The 25,577-nt window shown below is 35.3% G+C and overlaps 1 long non-coding RNA gene across 1 annotated transcript; it reads right to left on the reverse strand.

Moving 5' to 3' along the window:
* Window positions 1-1,995: 1,995 nt before the first annotated feature.
* On the reverse strand, window positions 1,996-5,147 carry LOC147299059 (uncharacterized). The gene is made up of 4 exons (XR_015119891.1): window positions 4,945-5,147; window positions 3,849-4,003; window positions 2,379-3,766; window positions 1,996-2,194 (listed from the first exon to the last, which is right to left on the reverse strand). It is a non-coding gene; the product is annotated as an uncharacterized LOC147299059 (long non-coding RNA).
* Window positions 5,148-25,577: the final 20,430 nt, after the last annotated feature.

Consider the following 25,577-nt stretch of genomic DNA (forward strand, 5'->3'; position numbering starts at 1 on the left):
GCTCCAGGCCTCCAGCTCCCCCATTCCCTATTTCCCTTTTCTTTCCTTTTTTTTTTTTTTTTTCTTCTTTTCCTCTCTCCACAGACTCTACCCCTTTCTTCTTTTCCTTTTTCTCCACAAACTCCACCCCGTGCTTCTCTCTCTCTCTCTCTCTCTCTCTCTCTCTCTCACTCTTTCTCTCGACATCCCCATCACCAGCCCACCATCACCCTCATCTCGCCCCTGCCGCCGAAACCCACCGAAAACCCAGCCCCTCTTCTCTTCCTCCCTTTTTTTCTTCCTCCCTCCACGGCCTCAACTCCCAAGTGAGAAAGAGATCTGAGTTTGGGGGAGATTTGGGGCTGATCTGAGTTTGGGGGAAAGATCTCAGTTTGTGGCTGCTAGTGTTAGTCATAGCAGATTTGGGCGAAATTTCATCCAAATTTCGTCAAATTTGGCGAAATTTGACAAAAACAAACATATTCCGAGTTTGAAATTTCGGGCGAAACTTAAGCGAAATTACCGAAATTTCGCCGAAATAATACAAAAAAATAATGGATACGTGATAAAATTTCGGGACCTTAAAAAAACGAAAATTTCGGCGAAATTTTCGAAATTTCATTCCTTGACTAAGATAATAGTATTATATAATAACTTAATAAGCATATTAATAATTTATTGAGGTAAACAAACGAAAGAGCTATTAAATATGTTATGATTTACAAACTTGACAAATAAACTAATCCGCTCAGTTGGTTGAGAGTTGAAGGTTGTTACATGAGATCTCATGTTCAAATCAAAACATAGCCAAAATCTTATATTTTTTTTTGAAGATATATATGTGTCTAAACTGGCTTTGGGCCCATTTTAGGCCGCCCGTTCGGGCCTAGCCCGGCCCGACCCTCCAAGCCCGCAAGCCAAAGCCCGATGGGCGGGCCTTAGGCTTGTGTATTAAAGCCCAAGCCCGGCCCGAAAGCCCTATTGGGTTTCTATAATTCAAGTCCGAGCCCAGCCCGAACCCGAAAAATTTGGGCCGAGCGGCCCATTGCCGGCCCCTACCAAATTGGCATTAATCCCTGTTTATAAAAATTAAAGTAAAAAATTTCCTTGGAGAATTAGAGGAGTCAACCAATCAGACAATGTCACGTGGTACCGCCTCATGATGAGCGGTTGGGCCACGCCTCTGACTAGTCGAGTCACTGTGTGGGTCGAATATTCTAATCTAGAAGCATGATCAGTCTTCCAAAGTTACCCACAAATCTTACCAGCCGAGGCACCTTCTGTTGAGGTCCTAAGGCTTGACCCTGGGTTGGTACCGACCTAATTGGGTCTTTCCCTGAGCACGTACCACTAAGGCATCTCTTTAGTGTAGGCCTCTGAAGTTCCTATGTACCAAGGTCATGACCTTCTATCAGGGTGACCTTTATTAATTGGGTATCGAGCCCATATCTTGGGTCTGGCCCTAGTTGGTATCGAGGGTATACTTAGCCTCATACCTTTGAGCAACAAGCTCATGCTAGTATATATAGAGGTCATACTCACTACAACAAATTTAGGCTCTAGTGATGAAACAATTTGGCCACTAAAAGTCTTTTTTTCATCACTAAAGCCATTTAGTGACAAAAAAATGTTCGTCCTCACTAGAACCAAGTGTCCAAAGCCTATCAGTGATGAACAAAAAATGTTCATCACTAGAACCTATACTTTTAGTGACCAAAGTCTTTCCTCACTAAAAACAATTGATTTAGTGATGAATTATTTCATCCCTAAAAGACCAAAATTTTGGTCACTAAAACCCTCTGTTATCATCACTATAGATGATGGTTTAGTTACGAACATGGTCTATTCATCACTAAAACATAATAGTTAGATATGGTTGTTATGAAATAATGACCAAAATCTTCGTGACTAAAACCTACCATTTCGTCACTATAACTGAGGTTTAATTTTAGTTGTGCATTTTTCTTCATGCAATTATTGATAACTGTTATTACTCATAGAAATATAAGTAACACATTTCATTGCAAATATATGGATTACTTAGCTTATCCATCAACATAAAAAGAACTTGTACATCTCTCTCATAATATCCAAATGTAAATTTATCCATAATAATGAAATTACAAAAAAACTACACTTAAGTGCATACACTCTATACTTGATTGAATTTCCGAGAGTGATGTAGGCTTGAGTCTTTGGCAGTTCAATCAATGATCTGAAAAAGGGCAAAAAAGAAATGAGTACTTTAATTTATTGAAAGCATACTGGAAGCATATATTTGTCGTATCATATTATGTTGCATTCAAGTAGTACTTATATAACAAACTATATAAATTACTTTTAACAAAACACACGTTCCCATCCTCAAGTATGCTTTTCCCAGTTTCTGAGCATCTTACCTTGCTTTTCTCATCTAAGCATCTTCATCATACAGTACTCCACTCACAACTAAGCAAATAGTATCTGCACTTTTATTCGTTAAGCAAGAATAAGTGAATAAATCTGCTCATTTTAATTACAAAAGGGTACTTAATACTAGCTGCATTACAATTGGGTTAGAGCCTAAGCCATATCCTTTAATATTTGTCTAGCAACAAAAAGAACAAAAGAAAAGGAACAAAAGTACAGACTAGGGAACTTCTTCGTTTTTGTTGAAAAGAAACACAAACCATGTTCCATCAACATCGATGCATGATTTGGTGGAGGTAGCTATGACAAAATGATGGAACAACCAACAAATACATAATTTAAATGGAGATGGTGTGCTCAATATTTGGTACAATAGAAATGTTTCGCAAGTTCAACAAGGAATTTAACATCAACAGACAATAAAATTTGCTTTCGTACAATAGAAATGTTTCGCAAGTTCAACAAGGAATTTAACATCAACAGACAATAAAATTCGCAAGTTCAAAATGCTATGCTAAAGTACATTTTAAGGTCTCATATGCTTAGATGATATGTTATATTAAAAAAAATGATGAGTTAGACTAATAGCACTTAATACAGTATCTTCTAGCTCCAAACCTTAACTTCATTCTGCCAAACATATAAATAAAAAATTAAAAAAAACTCAACTTCCATGTCCCAATGCTTAATATTTTTTTATCTTAGTTTTATGCTTCGATACCCTGCTTAATCTTCCCACCTATATCAAGTCCACCACAAAATCAATCATAAAGCTGTTTCTTTTGATTCAGAATTTTTTTCATTGTTAAAAAGAATAATAAAAATTTAACCAAAGAACCATCAACGGAGAGTAAATAACAAAATAAATTAATACATGTATTAGAGGCAAAGCACTTCACAACACCAAGCCTACATGCAGAACTCAAAGAACAGAAAACTATACAATTCACAAAGCTTGTCACTACATATTATCTGTTCAGAACTCACCAAGCAACAACAAAGATAATAAAAAAGGTGTAACTTTTGACTTCTCTATAAAAAAAAGACAGAAAAGAGATGTTTGATTCTTAACTTATGCTGGCTCTATATTTCAACTACTTCATTTCTCTTTTCTTAAAGCAGGGAAGAACTGCTTAATGTAATGGGGAAACTATTTATGATCTTAAATTCCTGACTATATCAAAGCCATTACTTAAATTCCTATATCCAAATCCCTTGCTTTCAGATACCAATCCATTACAAAATACCATTCAGAACAAATTCAAGATCCCATGCATTCCAAAAGACACCAAATGGAAAAATACTACCTGTTGGTTTTGGAATGAGACAAACCCAAAGCCTCTTGAACGTCCTGTCTTCTGATCCCACACAACTAAAACTGAAGAAAAATAATAAAATCTAGAGGCCAACTATGAAAAAAAAAAAAAAAAAAAAAATTTAAAACTACAAGAGTCACATACCTCTTTTTTATATGATCACCATCGTATGCTTCATTTGCAGTAATGAGAAAGAGGCCCAAACAGACAGCATTGTTCAAACGGCATGTAGACACATCTTGGTAAATACATATAATGATGATGATGATAATTCAGTGATTAGCACCATAAGTCCATTGCTAAAAAAAAAGAAGGAAGGTGAATAAGAGAGAGAGAAAGGAAGGTGAATAAGAGAAAGAGAGAAAGAAAGAAAGGACAGGCAAAAAACTGAAAGCAAAGCAAAAAATGGCAGCAAAGATGCTACTATGAGTGTAGTTTAGTGGCTCTTATATCTGTATGATTTTTTGTTAAAGCCAAAGAGGGCCTTGTACTTCATTTATCAAACTCAAGGTGATGAAATCAAGAACTACAAAAACAAGGACCACCTAAAAGGACCATTTTGGGCCTTGGCCTTCAATTCTCTTGCCTTAAACCCAAATCATTCCATTAAAATCGGGCCAGACACATAAGATATGAATTTATTTATGTTGTTGAGATTCTATCTCCAACCTTCTTTCATTTGTTTAGTCATTTTTTCTTTTTTGAAAGGAGATTTGTGTAGTCAGTTTAAATCCCTTGTTTTGAAACCCTGAAATTATCTCTACAACCTAAAGTTTACAAGATGAAATTGTAATGATTAATAGACACAAATGAATCGATATATAGAGAGAGAAACTGATATATAAAACATGTTATTTAGAAACAAAGAATCAAACAAAAATATAAAATAAAATTGAAAGAAAAAAAACCAAGATTCTGGGGCATATTGAAATAAATATCAACACTATAGACCCAATTGGACACCCATTGCAGCACCCATGCGATCCAAAAGACCCAGAGCAAATCCGTTCAAAGAACAAGACGAATTTGATGTCTCTTTGGTATTCTTATTGATCTAAGTTTATTTTGGCTTCCAATTTTATGCCTATAACAGATATATATATCCATCATCTCAGCTAGAACCAAGTTTGACCTAGTTTGCCGACTTGCCCTTTCCTATATTTCTTCAGCCTCCAAGCTAGTCTACCTTGATTAAGCTAATTCATAGAGATAAAGAAAATAAAGCTAAAAAAATCCTTACCACCGATTAGAGAGAGATAGATATTGTCTGGTTCCTGCTACGTTGAGAGACAGAGAAAGCTGTCTGGTACAGTCTCACAACAATCGGTTGCCAGAAATAAAATTCGCCAACCACAAACAGGGTCGAGAGGTCATCGGAGGCCATTGTTAGGGTTAGGATTTAGGGATGCAGAGGTGAGCTTCTAAGTGAGAGAGCGACAGGAATAGAACGAGAGAGAGAGAGAGAGAGAGAGAGAGAGAGAGAGATGAGTCACTTATCTACTTATCTGCAATCAGAGAAAAAAAAAAAAACTTAACAAGAATAAAATCAGTATAAATAAATAATTGCTAACATTAATAAAATTTCTTTTTACCAAAAAAAAAAAAAATTTCTGTTTGGCCAAAAAAATTATTTGATGAAAAAAGAAATAAGAAATTTTATAGATGATTCTAAATTTCTAATAAAGAAAATTTAGTGATGAGTTTATAATTGGTGACTAGTTGAGTCTAGTTCTTAAATAATTCATCACTAATTAATCGAAAATGGGCTAATGGAAAATAATTTTGAAGGCCAAACTTTAAGTGAGAATAAACTTAGTATGATGTGAGCCCGACCCGAGTCTGTTTGGGCCGCTGGTTTGGCGGGCCGGTCGGGTTTGTGCCCAGCCATTATTGTGTAGTTTTGCTTGGTAGAAATATGTATCAACTTTTTTTTTTTTGGCCAATAAATATGTATCAACTTAATTGTTGATAAAATGACATATTTGCCAGCCTGACCCTATTTTTTGGGCCATGGGCGACCTGAACCTATCTTATGGATAGGTCTGTACAGGTTGGTTTGTGCATAAGGTAGAGTCTGGACTTGATGTTTTTGAGCCTATTTTAATCCAAACTCAGCTCGATGTTAAAGCCCAACACTTAAAAAATTAATAAAGAAAGAATGAAGGAAAAAAATGAAATCTGCCAAGCCTATGAATATTGCTGCAGAATTTCTCATGTTCTTCCCAGAAACAGGGGACGTACTCAATCAGACCGACACAATCACACAAACAAATCAGAAATAGAAGAAAGCGACGTACGCACGTGTTCGTGATTTGAAGAGCCAAAGAGGTAGCCATTATTTCAAAAAAAAAAAAAAAAAAAAAAACGAAGAAAAGTGGCACACGAAATATATCCAGCATAATTTCGTGGCTATAACAGTGGGAAATATTGAAAACTGGGTTCGTGATCGATCGATCAATATGAGTCATATGACCCGACCAGTTTATAAATATCTTATATCTATATGGTTGGGGTTCAAAAACAACACGTTTTTGCATTTGATTTTAAGTAATATTTGTGAGTTGCAGTGAAGCTCACAGAAAGTCCCTCTAGCAATTAGGAATATTTAATGGGCATTCTCACACAGACCAAAATATGTAATGTTAGAATTAACGTTTGAAACATTGCCGTTAAAGGCTTCACTGAATGCAAATGCAATTGACTGTGGAAATTATTTTGTGTATGTGGATTTTGAACGTGGCCGTTAACATCAGAAAGCGATGAGTACGTAGTTTCTGCAGGTAGCTAGCATAGCGCTGGTCCGTCTCTTGAACATTTCCAATATTTTCTGTAATTTGAGATAATATATGATATATCACACATCATTGTGTGTAGCAAGCAAGCTAATTAACTTGGATATATATCAAAGCTCCATCCATCGCCACTTTCTCTTCAGTTTCCATAATTTCAAGGTCAATATTATCACAAAGGAAAATCCATTCCATTGATTTTCATTTCATATATCTCGACCAGTTAAAAAATAAAAAAAAATAACAAACCATGAAAAATTTCTTTTCCAATTTCCCGGAATGTGTGATTCATCGATCAGGAGGAGTAATCTTCAAGCAATCAATCACATATATGTAATTAAGCCTTTCAAACACACGCGCACTGTTCAACACAAGAAAAATTGAGCAATATAATTATATGCCTCAAACAATATCAATGGGTTTATAATTAAGGTCATATTATTAGCTAGGATTGCTTGCAGTGATAGATGTGCAACTTCTTGTAAACGCATCCGAACTTTCTGTCTAATTAACATACAATTACAAGCTCCCCAAAAACCGTCTCGCCCCTCCCCTCAACTTCTATATATAAATAGATGATTTTCGATCATAATAACTTATAACATCTTTCACAACTCCATCACAAGATCATTAAGATTAAAGTAAGCACTAGCACTGTTAACTACTACTACTACAACTGGTAGACATGTCTTCATATTCTCTTAAAGGTCAACAACTCGATGCCCAGAACCTCCAGGGATATGGGTCGAGGAGCTCATATAACAATGGTGGTTCTTCGTCGTCGTCGACCCATCATTACCCAAATGCTCAACAAGCTCAAGCACCCAAGGACAACAAGAAATCTGGAGGAGGGAAAAAGAAAGGGCATGGTGCTTCCTGATCAACTCAGTCAATGCTGAAGCACTGCATGGCATTTAATCAAAATTAAGCAATTATTTGCAGAAAAGGGCCGGGAAAGGAAAGGAAAACAAGAAATTTAAGTACTATATATATATATATATATATATATGCATATTTATATTATTTTAAATATTTTTCCTATAGGGTATGTGTCTTTTGTTTTCAGGTTTCTGGCTATTATTGCATGTTACTCCTGCATTGTGACCCTAGCTGTCACATGTTGACAGAGTAACCAAATCATGAATTCATTTTAATTATTTGCAGTTCAGTTATATGTATTTAAATTAATTTGTTTAATCTTTGTAATTTACAAAATACATACAAAGTAAGTAATGAAAAGCATGGTATTCAATCTTCGTTTTTATCATTAATTAGAAGATGCACATATATATTCCCTACATATATAAATATATATCAGTTGGCTTTATTGTATTCTAAAAATCACTGTGTGGCTGCTGCCCAGAATCAATATCCCACCCAAATATTTCCAGTATATATTGATAAATTGGAAATTAATTTGGCAGCTTTGACTTTGATTTTGGGGTTGATCGACCATTTGGAGTATCATCATTAACTAGTTTTTAGTTTTTCTGGTTTATGATATATCGTAATTAGAGTTCAGTATGTATATATCATAATTATTTAAATAGGGACTGTTTGTTCTTGGTTTTTTTAAGGCAGGTTGCCCATTTGTTTAGACAAAACAGGATCATGTGGCAACTACAAAACAGGCCATTTCTTGATTTTTAATGGTCTATTTGCCAGTGTGCCAAAAAAAATATTTGCCACATTAATATTTGCAAACACTACGCTCCAAAGACCACACAAGTGATATATACCTTTCTCGGCCTTGTTTTTATTTGGTTAAAATTAAGTGTAAGACCATAATGGTCATAGACTCGCAGCAAATGCCAGCAATTGATGAATTCAATTTGCAGCGTACGTCTAGTCAACCTGCGTGGTAAAAAGTGCAGATTTTTCACCACGGTCAACCTGCGTGGTTGATTATCATATATAAACACAGTTAACATATGTTATGGATTGTGGTAAAAAAAAAAAATTTGTTATGGATTATGATTAGGAGGCCTAATTTTCTCTTATGATTATTAACCACGAGCAATGCCTTACAAGAAAAGTCTAACGAGCTTAAAAAAATAAAATAAAAAAGTCTCTATCAACCTTTTTTATTTGTCAATGACTAGAAAGACAAAATAAGAATATAAAATAATGAATTAAATTATATGGGAACTTAATTTATGTTGTCCACGAACTAACGAGCTTTCAGTTTAATGATAATTCTCTTCTCAATATTGGGAGATGTCTAATAATAAAAAATGTCAATATAATTTTTTTTTTATATCATTAACATATATATATATATATATATACATGACAACCGTATGGATTTACCAAGCTTATTCAATAACACTACTTCTCATAAGCTAGTTTGAATTTTACTTTTTCCCACTAATTCATTCATTAATATAGAAAATGAAATTAATTAATAAAAAAAGAACAGTTGGTTTTGTTACTTGGATGGTAACCTTTCCCTGCCCCAACCCCAATATAGGTACAGCAGCATTTTAGCTTTGTTGAGGGTGAGTCACCACCTGCTTTGGTTTGACCCAATGTGATACTCTTCTTAAATATTGGGGTTGACCCCATTTGAGTATAAATTAGAGACAAATTTGCATTAGGGTCTTTTTTACATTCCAAAGCAAAGTCTGTTAGAGACAAATCTGGAATTATTATGATATTAGCTATACTGTATACATATATTCTTTTTTGGCAAAGGAATGTGCTATCACTTTCTTTAATCAAGGAAAGACCACCACGTGGGCACTTACAAACTACGACATGGGAGTATGAGATAAGGATAATAAAGCTCAAAAACAACCAAAGCAAGAACTTAACGAGAATGTTGGCATTATTATATTTCATACTAATAAACCCAGTCTTTATTTGTTTGATATCCTCTAAAAATATACTCTGATTTTGACCCATATGGATGCATGAAGTTTTGTCTTCGTTGTTTTTTGTTAATTTCAAAGGGATTAATGAAATCAAAATCTAATTTTTGAAACAGAGGATACTAGCTAGATTAGACGGACACAAAGAAATCAGAAATTAATCTAGAAGAAAACGACGTCGTACGCGTTTTAACCATGTTCGTGATCTGAAGAGCCAGCTGGGTAGCGAATTGAAAAATTAATAACTAAATAAAATTAGAAGGAAAGAAAGGGTTTGCGACACGAAATCCAGTTTATATATTTTGAGTTGTTCAAGTCCAGAAAATATATACATTTTCCGTTGTTTGAACACGAAGACGGTTTTACAATATATTGATGATATTAATTATAAATTCCAGTAAAGCTCGCAGCAAGTTCCTCTTAGCTGTAGGAAGGAATTGACTTAATGGGTTGATGTTCATCGGTTTGATTTTCAAACCGTATAAACGTCATTAATTTTTCTAGTTGTATATTGTCAGAAAGCGTGGAGGAGTTTCTGCATGTAGCTACCATTCATGGTCGACCGACGGTCTCTCTTGACCATTTCGATCTTATTGTGCTGCAAGCAAGCTAACTTGGATAGACATCGATCCATGGCCACTTTCTGTTCATTTTCCGACATGGGTTTTTATTCAAAGTCAATACGTACTATTACCAAATGAAAATCAATATGTATCGATCCCGGCCAGCTGTTAAAAATAAAAAATAAAATACCTGCAGGAAAAACGTACATTCCATTTTCCCGGAAATATATGATTCACCAGGAGGAGTAATCGTCAAGCAACCCCATCATTCACATCATACACGTTGATCTGTTCAACACCATTGCACCGTGGTCTGAAACCAATTGAATGGAGAATATATATATCGATCTCAAACAATGTCGTCATGGAATTAGGGTTACTTGCTGTGGTATACAAACCATACACACCGGAACTTTCTGTCTAATTAACATACAATTGCAACCAAATTCAATTTGCCCCAAAAACCCCTCAACTCCATCCGCCTATAAATACATCATATGACAGAGCAAGATAATCATATTCACAACTCACATCTTTCGATTCACAACTCGTATCTTTCAGTTCACAACATCATTCAGATTAAATTTTTCACCACTAGTACTAGTACTACTACTACAACTGCTAGACATGTCTTCTTCTTATTCTCTTAAGGATCAACCAGTCGGAGATGCCCAGAACCTCCTTGGATATGGGTCGGGGTCGAGGTCGAGCTCATATAACAATGGTGGTTCTTCGTCGTCTCATCAGTACCCAACTGCTCAACAAGCTCAAGCGCCCAAGAAATCTGAAGGAGGGGAAAACAATGGGCATGAAGAAGGTGGTGGTTCGTGATGATCAACTCCCAGTCAAATGTTAAACTCTGGACGGCGACACGGGCGACCCCCCAAAGAGAAGAACGACGACCCCCCAGGCTGAACGACGACCCCCCAAAGAAAAGCTTGTTTGCAGATCTTATGGCAATAGCTTCATTTTCTGCTTCTTCTTGGCCTTGGGTTCCGTTTTCCTCTACCAGTTTCTGTCTGCTCCTGCCTGCAGGTTGCAAAGGAGTGATGACTGAGGCTTTGTACAAGCTGTACCCATGCGCACTTTCTATGACGTGGCTGCTTTCTTGGGGTCTCCATCTTCACGTGCATTCCCTTGCTTATGGGCCTTCTATTATGGCCTCTGTCCCTCCCAATTCAATTTCAGGGCCCAACACTGTTCAACACCTCCTACCTCATTTTTCCAGAGAGTTAACAGTCTACTTCTCAACTCTCAAATATCTTGGAGAAACTATAACAGGATGGTCTATGTTCATTGGTGATTCACCCTGCCCCTACCACCGGAGCCGGTCACCTGCCCGGTCCCTAAAAAATTTTGCCGCCGCTTCGCGGCGCCAAGCTCTACCTAACCATGACCCCCCAGGTTGGGGATCCTGGATCCGTCCCTGTGCTAAAGGATCAATTATTTACAGAAAAAAAGGGCGGGGAAACGAAAGGATAATAATGGAAGTAATCTATATGCATATTTACTAATATATTTCCTAGAGGGTATGTGTGTTTTGTTTTCAGTTTCTAGCTAGCTATTAATGTTACCCCTGCATTGTGACGTACCGTAGCTGTCACATGTTGAGAGAGTAACTAAATTCTAAGTTCCTTTGATTTGCAGCTGGTTTATATGTATTTACGAATTTGTTTAATCTTTGTAATTTACAAAATACATACAAAGTCATGAAAAGCATATATATATGGTATTCAATCTTTTGTTTTTATCATTAGAATATGCACAAATTCCTGCTTATTTTGGTGGTGTCACTGCTTGGGTTTTGTATTACAAATCTTTATCTTTGAATTTCACTGCTTGGCTGGTTCTGCGCGCGCTTGAGGTTGAAGCCTTGACAGTCCGCAAGGATCGTGAGCTGGTTACTTGTTTTTTGTTTGTTTATGGCGTTTGTTGTGGTTTTTGTTGTTAGGTTTTCGATCTTTGTTTCCTTGCTATTGAGATCCAGAGCTAGGTGCCATCCCCTCTGTCCTTTGTCTTGTTGTAGTGCCTTTCTATTTGTTAATGAAATCTCCATTGATCAAAACAAAAAATTCTAATTGTATGGCGCAAAACCTTCTAATCATATATCAATAATACACGTACGGCTTAGATTAAGACTTAGTCAATGCCATATCCCCCACAATATATAGTATACACTGCCTAAACAAGTAATTAACAAACATGACATTCTCTAATTGAATGTCAAATTAAACCAAATAGTCCATATATGGTATGAGGATGAAATAAAATTACACACTTATTTTCGTTAGAAACTAGGTATAGTTTATATAACAGCAGTGCTAGATATACCACATTTTTATACCATAATTTCATACCACCTTATGTGGCAACTTACATGGCATTCCTACATTGGATACTAAAAAATAAAAATAAAAACCCAAAAAGAAAAAGAAAAACTTTGTCCAATAAAGTAATGACATGTGAGATGGTATAAGAATGTGGTATAAGAAATGTGGTAAGAATAGCATTATTCTTTATATAAGGAGGCAATATTAATTTTTTTTTTTTTTTGAAATGGTCAAAATTAGAGAAGTTTCAAGTGGCCAGTACTGTAATAACCTGATTATGTTTAAAACAACAAAATTAATTATTATGTTTAATTAGTTTTTATTAAACATACTTATATTTTAATTTACATTTATGTATATATATATATTTCAATATTATCTGTTTTATAATTATGTAAAAAAAAAAAAATTAAAATTTAAGTTGCCGGACTTAAGTCCAGCAGCTTCTAGTTTTGTGTGTGTGAGTTTTTGTGAGTGGTTGAGATATAGGTGAGGTGTGTGCTTGTGTTGAGGCGGTGCTGTGGCGGTGGAGAGTGTGTGTGTGTGTTTAATAACTTAAGGCTGGGTTTGATTAACAAACCCAGCAAAACTCCATAACCCCAACGAACCCAAGAGAAAGAAAGACAGAGAAAAGAGAAAGGAAGAAGAGAAACCGAGGGGGAAGGAAAGAAAGAGAAAGAAGAAGAGGAGAGGGACAGAGAGAGCGAGAGAGAGAGAGAGAGAGAGAGAGAGGAAGAAGAGGTAAGCTCCACCTCCATATGCTCTGTTTTCTTGGATTCTAATTTAGGTGATGATATCTGTATTGGTGAAATATATTTGATTGTTAGAGTCGTCTTTAAGATCACAAACAACCTACAGATTGAAGGAGAAGTGAAGGATTTCCTGGTTGGGTTGTAGAGAGCAATTTTCAGTTTTGATTTTTTAAATTTTAATTCATTTGATTGCGTTTCTTTTGATTTTGGTTGAATTTTAAGTTATAATTTATCATTTCTTAGCCTTAGGAACTGATTTGGATGGTGAGAATCGAAGAAAAATGAGTTTAGTTGAATTTTGGAAAATCTGTCATTTTTTTGCAAATTTTGACAGTGTTCAAGTAGCCTACTTTGAGGCCTTATAACTTGAGTTATAGAGATCCGTTTTGAGTGTTCTTTAGATGGTTGTAAAGAAGAGTTGCAGAGTTTTAAAACGAGTATAAGTTTGCTCAATTTGGAGTTGATTTGATAGGGTAAACAGCGAGCCAAAGTTAGAAAAAAAAAAAAAAAAAAAGCAAAAACTGGCAGCAAGGTTGAAGATGATGAACAGTGCCGCCCGACCACCACTCGCACCACCGGCGCGTGGCGGCGCGTTCGGCAGCGTGCAGCGGCTTCGGTGACCGGGGAAAGTCCCTCCCCACTGCATTTTCGATTCCGAGTCCAATGGGGGCCTCCGTTTTGCGATCCGAGACCCCTAACTTAGTGTTTTCACTACACACATTAGAATTAAAGAGTGAACGACTTTTATTCCATAATTAATTGTGATTTTTTTTGTACGGGATTAAGTTCGGAGAACGACCCGGAGACACGAGGCTATTTTTAGTGGTGGATTAAGTTTTTTTCGAGGTAGGGGGATCTGGGGAACCTTAAACTGCAAAAATTTGATTTTATTGAATGTTAGTTGAAAAATGCAATATGTGTGCTAATGTGTGACTTATATGAATTATTTGAATTATTTGAGCACAATATAAATTAATTAATTATTATATAATTTTGTGCATTTATTTGAATGTGACATTTATTTGAACGTGAAGCATGATTCATTGAGAAATGAAGATTTTGGTGGTGAGAAGGGGTTGGGAGTTAAATTTAAATTTTGTAGTGTGCGTGGGCCGGGAGTGAAGCCTCTTCCGTTGCGTACGGATAAAACGATCTATTTTTCCCTAGGCGCATTGGGACCTTCCATTGCGTATCGAAATTAGGATATCTTACACTTTAATTGCGGATTAAAGTGAAGATGTGTTGCAATTTAATTTTCAAGGTATTATTAAGAAAGTGCAGCATAACATTATGCATCTATAATATTATTAAATATATATTATCTGCTCCATGTTGTATGATTCATTGAGATTCAATATAATTAATTTTGCATGTTAAGGTGAAATGTCCCTACTTTGTGTAAATAAGTGTGAACAGACTATGAAGTTTAGTTTTGTTTTATTTTGGAAGTTCTGTTAAACTTAAGTTACTGAGACAGGTTGTGTGTTGTAAACTAAGCTTGAATCCAGTATGCTATGTTAATAGTATACAGTTTTTCTTATTTTATTTTATTACTCTCTGTCATATTCTAGTTATAGAAGTTAATTGTATAATTAGAGTGTGATTCACACCTTAATCCGTAATTAGAAACACTAATTACGGATTGGGGCGTGACAAGTACCAATGCAGGTTATTCAAAAATCATTGACCAAAAAGAAAAATACAAAAAATCAATTTACCATCATGTTTGAATTTAAATTACCTACATATATATAACATTCTCCGCAAAGTGGAAATTAATTGTCTAAACCATGTGGTCTAGTGTCATTTTTTCTTTAATTTGTTAGAGAAGATTAATTTCTAGTATGACTCCTTGAGCTGAGAGTTCAATATCTATTTGTACTTTGGCCCAATGTATTGTTAAGAGTAATGTGGAGCAATGTCTCACATCGGAAAACTAGAGTTTAACCTATGTGTTTATAAGGTTTCAGGCCTCTCCACCTATTACCAATTGGTTTTGAGTTGGATACTCAAATTCTATCATGGTATTAGATCGAGCCTGGTTATCTGCGTGTAAGGCCCAATGCCAGACGTGCTCCCACGTCACCCAATACAATTTATCCACGTGTTAGGCTCCATTAAGAAAAACTAGAGCTTAACATATGTACTTATAAAGTCTTAGACCTCTCCACCCACTACCAATTGATTTTGGATTGGATGCTCAAATTCTATCAAGTATGTCGCAGTATTATAACTTTATCGAGGTAGATTACCCCTAACTCATTTGATTTGGCCCAATGTGACATTCTCCTTGTTGTAAATATCCAAATGTAAGGTTTGACCCAAATTTGTGGAAATTTTTTGTGTGCAAGTGTGCAACTATAATACCACATGGTATGCTCATGCATGCGGTATTTGTTATGATGAGTTAAGATCATGAGACAAATACTTTAACAAATAGTTTTACAACATTTTAGACCTTAATTTTAATTTTGTTACATCCAAAAATTCAAAAAGGCGGAGGTGGCTTTCATTATAATGACATGAAAATAAAAATAAACACTGTTGATGCTCAAAAATGGTAAAGTAGTCAACGTCGAGTCAAACCATGTGAACCCGTTGACCTCCCACTAAGAGGATGACACGTCGAAGTAGGGTAAGAACGAGTAGCTGGGTTCGACTAATGAATAGTGGAGAAATAATAATATCCAAAACACTCTGCGCAAGTACACAAAAGTGAGCGGGAAGGGCACCGGTGTGGTACCGGCCGAACCTTCTCCGACGGTCAAGTCAGTGTTCAGTTTAATCATGTACACAGTACACACACATACTTGTTGTCAACACGAACACGTACGCTTTTACAATATTTTGATGATATTAGTTTCAATTTTATTAAGTGTAATTTCCAGTAAAGCTCAGAGCAAGTTCCATGGGCATTCTGGATGGGTTGATTTTCAAAACCCCGACCAATTTACCGTAATGTTAGGATTCAAATTATCCCACACGTACGGTACGTGAAACCATAAGTCGTTCATTGCCTATATGCAATTGCCAGGGTGGCAGCTAGCTGTGTAGTCCCAATTAAAATGGAATGGTGTACGTGTGAATTTTAATGTGGCTGTTAACTTTGAAGATTAATTAGGATCGATCTCTTGACCATTTCAATTGTGTATTTGCGATAATAATATATATATCTCACAAATATTTGTGTGCAAGTGCAAGCAAGCTTGGAAAGGATATATATATCGATCCATCGCCACTTTCTGTTCATTTTCTCTGATGGTTTTAATTCAAAGTCAAATACTATTACAAAAAGGAAAATTAATTCCATTGATTTTCGTTTCATACATGAATCCCGACCGGCCAGTTAAAAAAAAAAAAAAACCAAGAGATATTTCTTTTCCATTTTCCAGGAATATACATGGGTGATTATTCATCATGGAGTAATGTTGAAGAGCCGAAGAGGTAGCCATATATTAATTCAAAAAAATAAAAATAAAAATTAAAACAAAAGGGTCTGGCACACGAAATCCTGGATAATTTCGTGGCTATAACAGTGGGAAATATTGAAAACTGGGTTCGTGATCGGTCAATATGACTCGACCAGTTTATATATATCTTATATCTATATGGTTAAAAAATATTGACTGTGGAAATTTGTTTTGTGTGGATTTTAAACGTGGCCGTTAACATCCAGCTGGCCTGCCTGCCACCTTGCATGTATGAATGTCACATACACGTCATTAATTAATATATTTCCTTGTAAATATATATTTCTTTCGATCTGCAGGTTATATATTTACTTCGACCTATATATATATATGTGGTGGGTTTCGGGGAAGATTATCTATATATCATCAGAAAGCGTGGAGCAGTTTCTGCAGGTAGCATAGCTGGTCCGACCGTCTCTTGACCATTTCCATTTCTGTAATTTGAGATAATATATGATATAACACAAATATCATATTCTTATATCACCATTGTGTGCTGCAAGCTAGCAAGCTAATTAAAACTTGGATATATATCAAAGATCCATCCATCGCCTCTTTCTCTTCATTTTCCCAAATTTCAAAGTCAATATTATCACAAAGGAAAATCAATGCCATTGATTTTCATTTCATATATCCCGACTAGTTAAAAAAAATAAAAACCAGGAAAATTTCTTTTCCAATTTCCCGGAATGTGTGATTCATCGGTCGATTAGGAGGAGTAATCTTCAAGCAATCACATATATAATTCATATGTATGTAATTAAGCCTTTCAAACACACAAAAATTGAGCATTACATACCTCAAACAATATCAATCGGATTATAATAAAGGTAATGTTATTAGTTAGGGTTAGTTGCGGTGATAGATGTCCAACTTCTTGTAAACGCACCCGAACTTTCTGTCTAATTAACTTATAATTACAAGCTCCCCAAAAACCCCCTCCAACTACTATAAATAGATGATTTTCGATCATAATAACTTATAACATCTTTCACAACTCCATCACAAGATCATTAAGATTAAAGTAAGCACTAGCACTGTTAACTACTACTACTACAACTGGTAGACATGTCTTCATATTCTCTTAAAGGTCAACAACTCGATGCCCAGAACCTCCTTGGATATGGGTCGAGGAGCTCATATAACAATGGTGGTTCTTCGTCGTCGACCCATCATTACCCAAATGCTCAACAAACTCAAGCACCCAAGGACAACAAGAAATCTGGAGGAGGGAAAAAGAAAGGGAATGGAAATTAAAGGTGGTGGTTCCTGATCAACTGAGTCAAATGCTGAAGCACTGCATGGCATTTAATCAAAATTAAGCAATTATTTGCAGAAAAGGGCCGGGAAAGAAAAGGAAAATAAGAAAGTACTATATATATATATATATATATATGCATATTTATATTATTTTAATATTTTTCCTATAGGGTATGTGTCTTTTGTTTTCAGGTTTCTAGCTATTATTGCATGTTACTCCTGCATTGTGACCCTAGCTGTCACACGTTGAGAGAGTAACCAAATCATGAATTCATTTTAATCATTTGCAGTTCAGTTATATGTATTTAAATTAATTTGTTTAATCTTTGTAATTTACAAAATATATACAAAGTAAGTAATGAAAAGCATGGTATTCAATCTTCGTTTTTATCATTAATTAGAAGATGCACATATATATTCCCTACATATATATCAGTTGGCTTTATTGTATTCTAAAAATCACTGTGTGGCTGCTGCCCAGAATCAATATCCCACTCAAATATTTCCAGTATATTATCTAATTAGGAACTGTTTGTTCTTGGCTTTCTTTAGGCAGGTTGCCTTTTGTTTAGACGAAACAGGATCATGTGGGCCGTGGCAACTACAAAACAGGCCATTTATTGATTTTTAATGGTCTATTTGCCACATTAAACTTGCAAACACTTTACGCTCAAAAGACCACTCGAGTGATATATATATACCTTTCTCGGCCTTTTTGTTTTGGGCTAAGATCAAGTGTACCACAATGGTCATGAACTCCCAGCAATTGATCGATGAATTCAATTTGCAGCGTACGTCCCCTCAACTCGCGTGGTAAAAAGTGCTGATTTTTTACCATGGTCGACCCACGCGGTAGATTATCACAATTAACATACGTTGGCTACGTTTGTTTCACCGTGCTAGCCGGTGCTAGCTAGGATTGTGTTAAATAACACAGTAAACCCACATTTGGTAAGGCCCGGTATTATTTTAAATGAGACTATCTAGCACCGCTTCTTCTAAAACACCGGATTGTGGGTTGGTAAATAGCGAGGGATGAAAACACCTCGCTATCTAAGAACCGGATTAACGCTAAAGGAACCTCGCTATCTAAGAACTTGTTCCTGCAACTCAGAAAGACCAAAACAGAGGCAATTGATTTGTTGATTAACTGGTTCCTGCAAATCAGAATACCAAAATTGGTTCCTGCAATTTGGGGCTTTTTGATTTGAGCACAATTGACCACATGCATTTACACCAATGGAAAGAGCAGAAAGAGAGGATAAAAGCCCATTGAAGATCGTCGCCATCCGCCGTCGGAGTCGCCGGAGATCGGCAGAGGGAGGTCGTGGCTTTGGAGCTTCGATTCGGCAATTGTGGTGGTCCGATGAATGATCAAAAGCCACCTTTGGGTCCAGCTCGATGAGAGGAAGAAGCTGGTACCAACGGGGACTCACGACGTCGCCGAAAAAGAATGGTCGACAGCGGAGGTCGTCGACTTCTCCGATTTTGAAACGCCATCATCAGCAGACATAGGAGGAGAAGATGGCGCGGAGAGAAAGAGAGATTGAGAGAGAGAGAGAGAGACAGAAAGAAGAAAGAGATGATGGTTTTGGTTTTGGTTTTTTGCTTGAGTGAGATAAGAAGGAGATGAAGGATGGCGTTGGGGAGAGGGAAATAGAGATAAATGAGGGAGGGAGTGAGAGTGACGGCCTGGGAGGTTGGGAGTGAGTTTTTCTATTTGCTTTGCCTTCTTATTTGTTATCAATTACAATTTGTTATCTGAAATGGTAGTGTCTTGGGAGTGAGACTTTTGTTATAAAAGCATATTTTTTTAATAAAATACATAAATAAATTTATATTTTTAGGCATTAAAATTAATAAAATTTATTTTGATAATTAATATATTTTATTTATTTATAAATTAATATAATTATAACTTAGTCCGACCATACACCAAACACAGGATAATGTTATTTAGCTTATCCAACTTCATAGTCCGACACAACACCAAACACAGGATAACATTAGTCCAGCTTACTCCAGTCCAACACTATCCAGTATAATCCATAAGAATAGTCCAATCCAACACAGTCCAGCGTGCCAAACGTAGCCGTTATGAATTATGATTATTAACCATAAGCAATTCATGTCAAGAAAAGTCTAACGTGCTTAAATAAAATAAATAAACCTCTATTGACCCTTTTTATTTGTGAATGACTACTGAAAGACAAGGTAAGTGTAGAAAATAATGAATAATTAAATTGCATGGGAACTAATTTATGTTGTCTACCAAGGAGCTATTAGTTTAGTAATAGTTTTTTTCTTAATATTAGAAGATGTTTCAAGTTTGAATCCTTATTTACTATATCGAAGAAGAAAAAAAATTACTTCGCAGCGGCCACGCAGTGATTTTTAGAATACAATAAAGCCAACTGATATATATATGTAGGAAATATATATGTGCATCTTCTAATGATAAAAACAAAGATTGAATACCATGCTTTTCATTACTTACTTTGTATGTATTTTGTAAATTACAAAGATTAAACAAATTAATTTAAATACATATAACTGAACTGCAAATAATTAAAATGAATTTATGATTTGGTTACTCTCTCAACATGTGACAGCTAGGGTCACAATGCAGGAGTAACATGCAATAATAGCTAGAAACCTGAAAACAAAAGACACATACCCTATAGGAAAAATATTAAAAATAATATAAATATGCATATATATATATATATATAGTACTTTCTTATTTTCCTTTTCTTTCCCGGCCCTTTTCTGCAAATAATTGCTTAATTTTGATTAAATGCCATGCAGTGCTTCAGCATTTGACTCAGTTGATCAGGAAGCACCATGCCCTTTCTTTTTCCCTCCTCCAGATTTCTTGTTGTCCTTGGGTGCTTGAGCTTGTTGAGCATTTGGGTAATGATGGGTCGACGACGAAGAACCACCATTGTTATATGAGCTCCTCGACCCATATCCAAGGAGGTTCTGGGCATCGAGTTGTTGACCTTTAAGAGAATATGAAGACATGTCTACCAGCTGTTGTATGCTAGTGCTTACTTTAACCTTAATGATCTTGTGATGGAGTTGTGAAAGATGTTATAAGTTATTATGATCGAAAATCATCTATTTATAGTAGTTGAGGGGAGGGCCAGAAGGGGTTTTTGGGGAGCTTGTAATTATAAGTTAATTAAACAGAAGTTCGGGTGCGTTTACAAGAAGTTGGACATCTATCCTCTCTCCTCTTGCACAAGCAAACTGCAGCCAAAAACTAAAAAAAAAAATATATATTTGTAGCTGGTTTGGAAGTACAATGCTGAACATCAAGAAAACCATTCGGAAGTATAGTGTCGAACACTTTCGGTATGTTCGGCAGGTGACTGCTAAATGAAGAGAAAAATTTCGAAAGTGCAGTGTCGAACGACCTGCGACATTAACAATCCTCCACTCGAAAATTAAACTCTAAACTCTAAAAAACCCACACTCCAAATCATCTCAAACATACAAAAAATTAACCAAAGAACTCTTAATTTTGGTGCTGCGGGGGGAGTGGAGAGAGAGAGAGAGAGAGGAGTTGGGTGTGTGTGTGTTTTTTTTTTGTCTGAGTAGATGGGGTGTGTTGGATAAAATGGGGTATTAGAGTAATTAAAGGGGTGTGTTAAAAGATAAATTTTAAATTTTAGAAAAGAATAGAGGTGTGTAAGAGAAAAATGTGTGCAAAAAAAAAAAAGTGTGTAAATATCAGCACCCATTAGAAAATGCAAAGAAAATGTGTATATAAATTGCAAATGTTGGTACTGACCACTTGGTGGGTAAAAAAAATTCTACTTAATTTATACGAATATTGTTTAAGTTCAACTCCTAAAAATGAGAATGTCTGATATATGTTTGTGGTTTGACCCAATGGGACAATATATTCTAGATTTGTTGAGCGTGCGTACGTTACCCTTGTTGATTTGGGAAAATGTGGCATCTTCTAGTATATTAATATCCCATTGGTTTGACCCAATTTGTGTGTAAAGAAAATTTGCATTAGGGTTATTTTACATTAATTCATTCTAGTAATATTCCACATTATATAGACTTGACCAGCTAGATATATGCTAGCTGCAGAAGATAGAAGGTCAAGATTATGTGTGGATCGATCTTAGACGTGGTTGTTAGACCCTTTCCTTGATCAGCTGGCTGGCCACCTTCCATGTACATGTACGTGGTTTCCTTGTGAGTACGTGTATCTCTGTGGGTAATTAATTATGTGATTTTGGTCGGTGTCTCTGGGCTATTAATAATATATGGACAACAACTTTCAATCTGGGACTTTTAATATGAATCTTTTGGATTTTCCTTTGGCTGAAGGTTGGTATGGTTTAATTAAATTGGTATGGCTTTGACTTTTAATTTGGGGCTTACCAGTTGGAGCATTGATCATCATCAAATGCATGCTTTTTAGTATTGCGCGCTGCTGGTACCGTATTCAAAATTCAGTTTACGCACATATTATATATAATTCAACTTGCCCATTTGCCCCTCCACGCACCAATGCTAATCCATAAATCCCCTTCTTAGAAAATGCAAACTAATTATTAAAATGTGTATATAAACTTGACAATTATATGATCACACTACAATAACTCAAAATGGAATTGCCAGTAATTATTTGGTCTAATTAATGACAATTCTATTAATTCTATTCGATAACTTTATTAGAGGAAATTGATTTCAACCGGCTCAACTTGGATAAATGATAAATCTCAACTTTGATAAATGGGATTTTTTTTTTAATCAAAAACTATTATTTATGAGATTTGACACTAAACTGAATGTCATTAGACTAAATAGTCATTGACATAATATGCGTAACAAAATCTTAGCTTTGTTAGGGTTACCACTGAAAAATGGTGGGTTACCCCAGCTGGTCGGTTTGACCCAATGTAACACTCTCAACTTGTAAATATTAGGGTTGGCCCCATTAATTTGTGTATAAATGAAAGGAAAATTTGCATTAGGGACATTTTTACATTCCAACAGTCTGTCATTTTACACTAATTCCACATATACAGATTTGACTATATGACTAGATGCCAGCAGTACTAACTAATTATAAGATGGTGTGTGGGTTCTTAAACGTGGCTGTACGTCAAACCCTTTACTTGATATAGCTGGCCAGCTAGTGGCTACCTTACATGAACACGTGGTTTCCTTGTACATACGCGTACGGTTTATCTCTCTAGTCTCTAGATAGCTAGCTAGTTATTTGCTTCTGGTCGGTGTTATATATTTACTTTTCATTTTCTTAATTAGATGGTTTTCAAAAGTCAATATATTATTACAAAAGGATCGGAGAATTTTTCATACCTATATTTGTAAAAAATAAAATAATAAATAAATAATAAAATAATTAATAAAAAAAGGCTAAGAGTATGAAGTATTTGATAGAATTATAGCATCTAACCCAAAATCAATTGGCAATAGATGGAGAGGCCAAAGACTTATAAGCATATATGCTAAACTCTAGTTTTTTGATGTAGAACATTGCTCCACATTATTCTTAACACGCCGCCGCACGTGTGGCAAGATTTTAAGCCTTACGCGTAAACACATTGTATTAGGTAACATGGGAGCACGTGTGACCGTTGGCCCTTACACGCGGATAACCAAGCTTTGATACTATATTGGAATATGTCTCAAATTTGAATCCCCATTTACTATATCAAAGAAGAAAAAAAATTACATCGTCTAACATATATACATGACAACCGTATGGATCGAAATTAATTAAACCATGTACCAAGCTTATCCAATAACACTACTTTTCATAACTTAGTTTGAATTTTACTTTTCCCACTAACTCATTAATTAATATAGTAAATCAAATCAATTAAGAAAGAAAAAAGAACAGTTGATTTTGTTACTTGGATGGTAACCTTTCCCTGCCCCAACCCCAATATAGGTAGCAGTAATTTTGCTTTGTTGAGGGTGAGTTACCACCTGCTTTGGTTTGACCCAATGTGATACTCTTCTTAAATATTGGGGTCATTTGTGTATAAATTAGAGACAAATTTGCATTATGGTCTTTTTTACATTCCAAAACAAAGTCTGTTAGAGACAAATTTGGAATTATTATTATATTAGCCGTACTGTATACAAATATTCTTTTTTGGCAAGGGGATGTATCACTTTCATTAATCAAGGAAAAACCGCCACGTGGGCACCTACAAACTACATGAGACTAAGGATAACAAAGTTCAAAAAAGGAAATGACAATATATATTGGCATTATTATATTTATACTAATAAACCATGTCTTTTTCGTTTGATATCCTCTAAAAAGATACTCTGATTCTGACCCATATGGATGCATGAAGTGTTGTCTTTGACTCTTTGTTAAATCACACATTCCTAGAATTAAATGGAAATACATTTTTGACTGGGATGACTTGGATGAGAAACGGGACCACCATGTGATGACCAAAAAAAGGTTGTGGAATACATGAATATATAGTTGGTACGTGCAATAACTAAATGGTTAATTTTGATAACAAAATTAATAAATAGATAATTAATAACTAATATATATATATATACAAATAAGTATTGGAGAGATAACTTTTTTTTATTTTATTACAGGGAAAGGGGGAAAGTTTGAACCCAGTATGTAGGAAGGAGCTTTTGTTTTCGGCCAATTAGGCCAACTTCAATTCACTATTGAAGAGATAACTTAAGTTGTTCAATCCACAACAAAAAAAAAAAAAGAAGGATAACTTTAGGTTAATTAATGGCAAACAATAAGGCGAAACACTGTCACGTTCTTTTGTTAATTTTATTTCATTTAGTTTCTTAACAGATTGTTTATTTTACTATTTTACTTAATTAATAAATTCTTTAATGTTGGCATTTTAGTTAAGGATGAGTTTTTATTTAAAATTTAATAAATGATAAATAAGCCTATCTATACGTACCCTTAATATTAAATATATCAATCCACTTAATATTTTGGAATGTTAAAAAGTTAATCTAATAATAAATAAGCCCACATTTTAAATATTTTTTGCGATATTTATTTTCATTAAATTACAAAATGAAGAAAGAAGAAAGAAGGAAAAAAAAAAAGAGAAGGAACACGAAGTTGGTGCACGTGCAGTATTGTCCCCAGAAACAAAGGATACTAGATAGATCAGAGAGTGGACACAAGGAAATCAGAAATTAATCTAGAAGAAAACGACTTCGAACGCGTTAATTGGAACCGTGTTCGTGAGCTGTTAGAAGGAAAGGGTTTGCGACACGAAATCCAGTGTATATATTTTGAGTTGTTGAAGCTCAAAATACATATGTTGATGATATTCATTCATTGTAAAGCTCACAGCAATTTCCTCTTAGCGCGAGCTGTAGGGAGGAATTGAATTAATATTGGGTTGATGTTCACCGGTTTGATTTTCAAACCGTATAAATGTCATTAATTTTTCTAGTTGTATATTGTCAGAAAGCGTGGAGCAGTTTCTGCATGCAGCTACCATTCATGGTCGACCGACGGTGTCTTGACCATTTCGAACTTGGATAGCTAGACATCGATCCATTGCCACCTTTTCTGTTCATTTTCTGACATGGGATTTATTCAAAGTCAATAATATTAGTCTATAACCAAATGAAAATCAATGGAATTCATTTTCATTTCATGTATCGAAGCAAACCCATAATTCACATCACACACGCTGATCTGTTCAACACAGCTACGTACACCATTGAACCGTGGTGGTCTGAAACCAATTTAATGGAGCATATATCGATTGGTCTCAAACAATATCAATGGCATACAGAAAGTTCCGGTGTGTATACGAAACATACACA

This window comes from Dryas octopetala, chromosome 1 (genome assembly GCF_963921425.1).
Source record: "Dryas octopetala chromosome 1, drDryOcto1.1, whole genome shotgun sequence".
Taxonomy (NCBI): Eukaryota; Viridiplantae; Streptophyta; class Magnoliopsida; order Rosales; family Rosaceae; genus Dryas; species Dryas octopetala.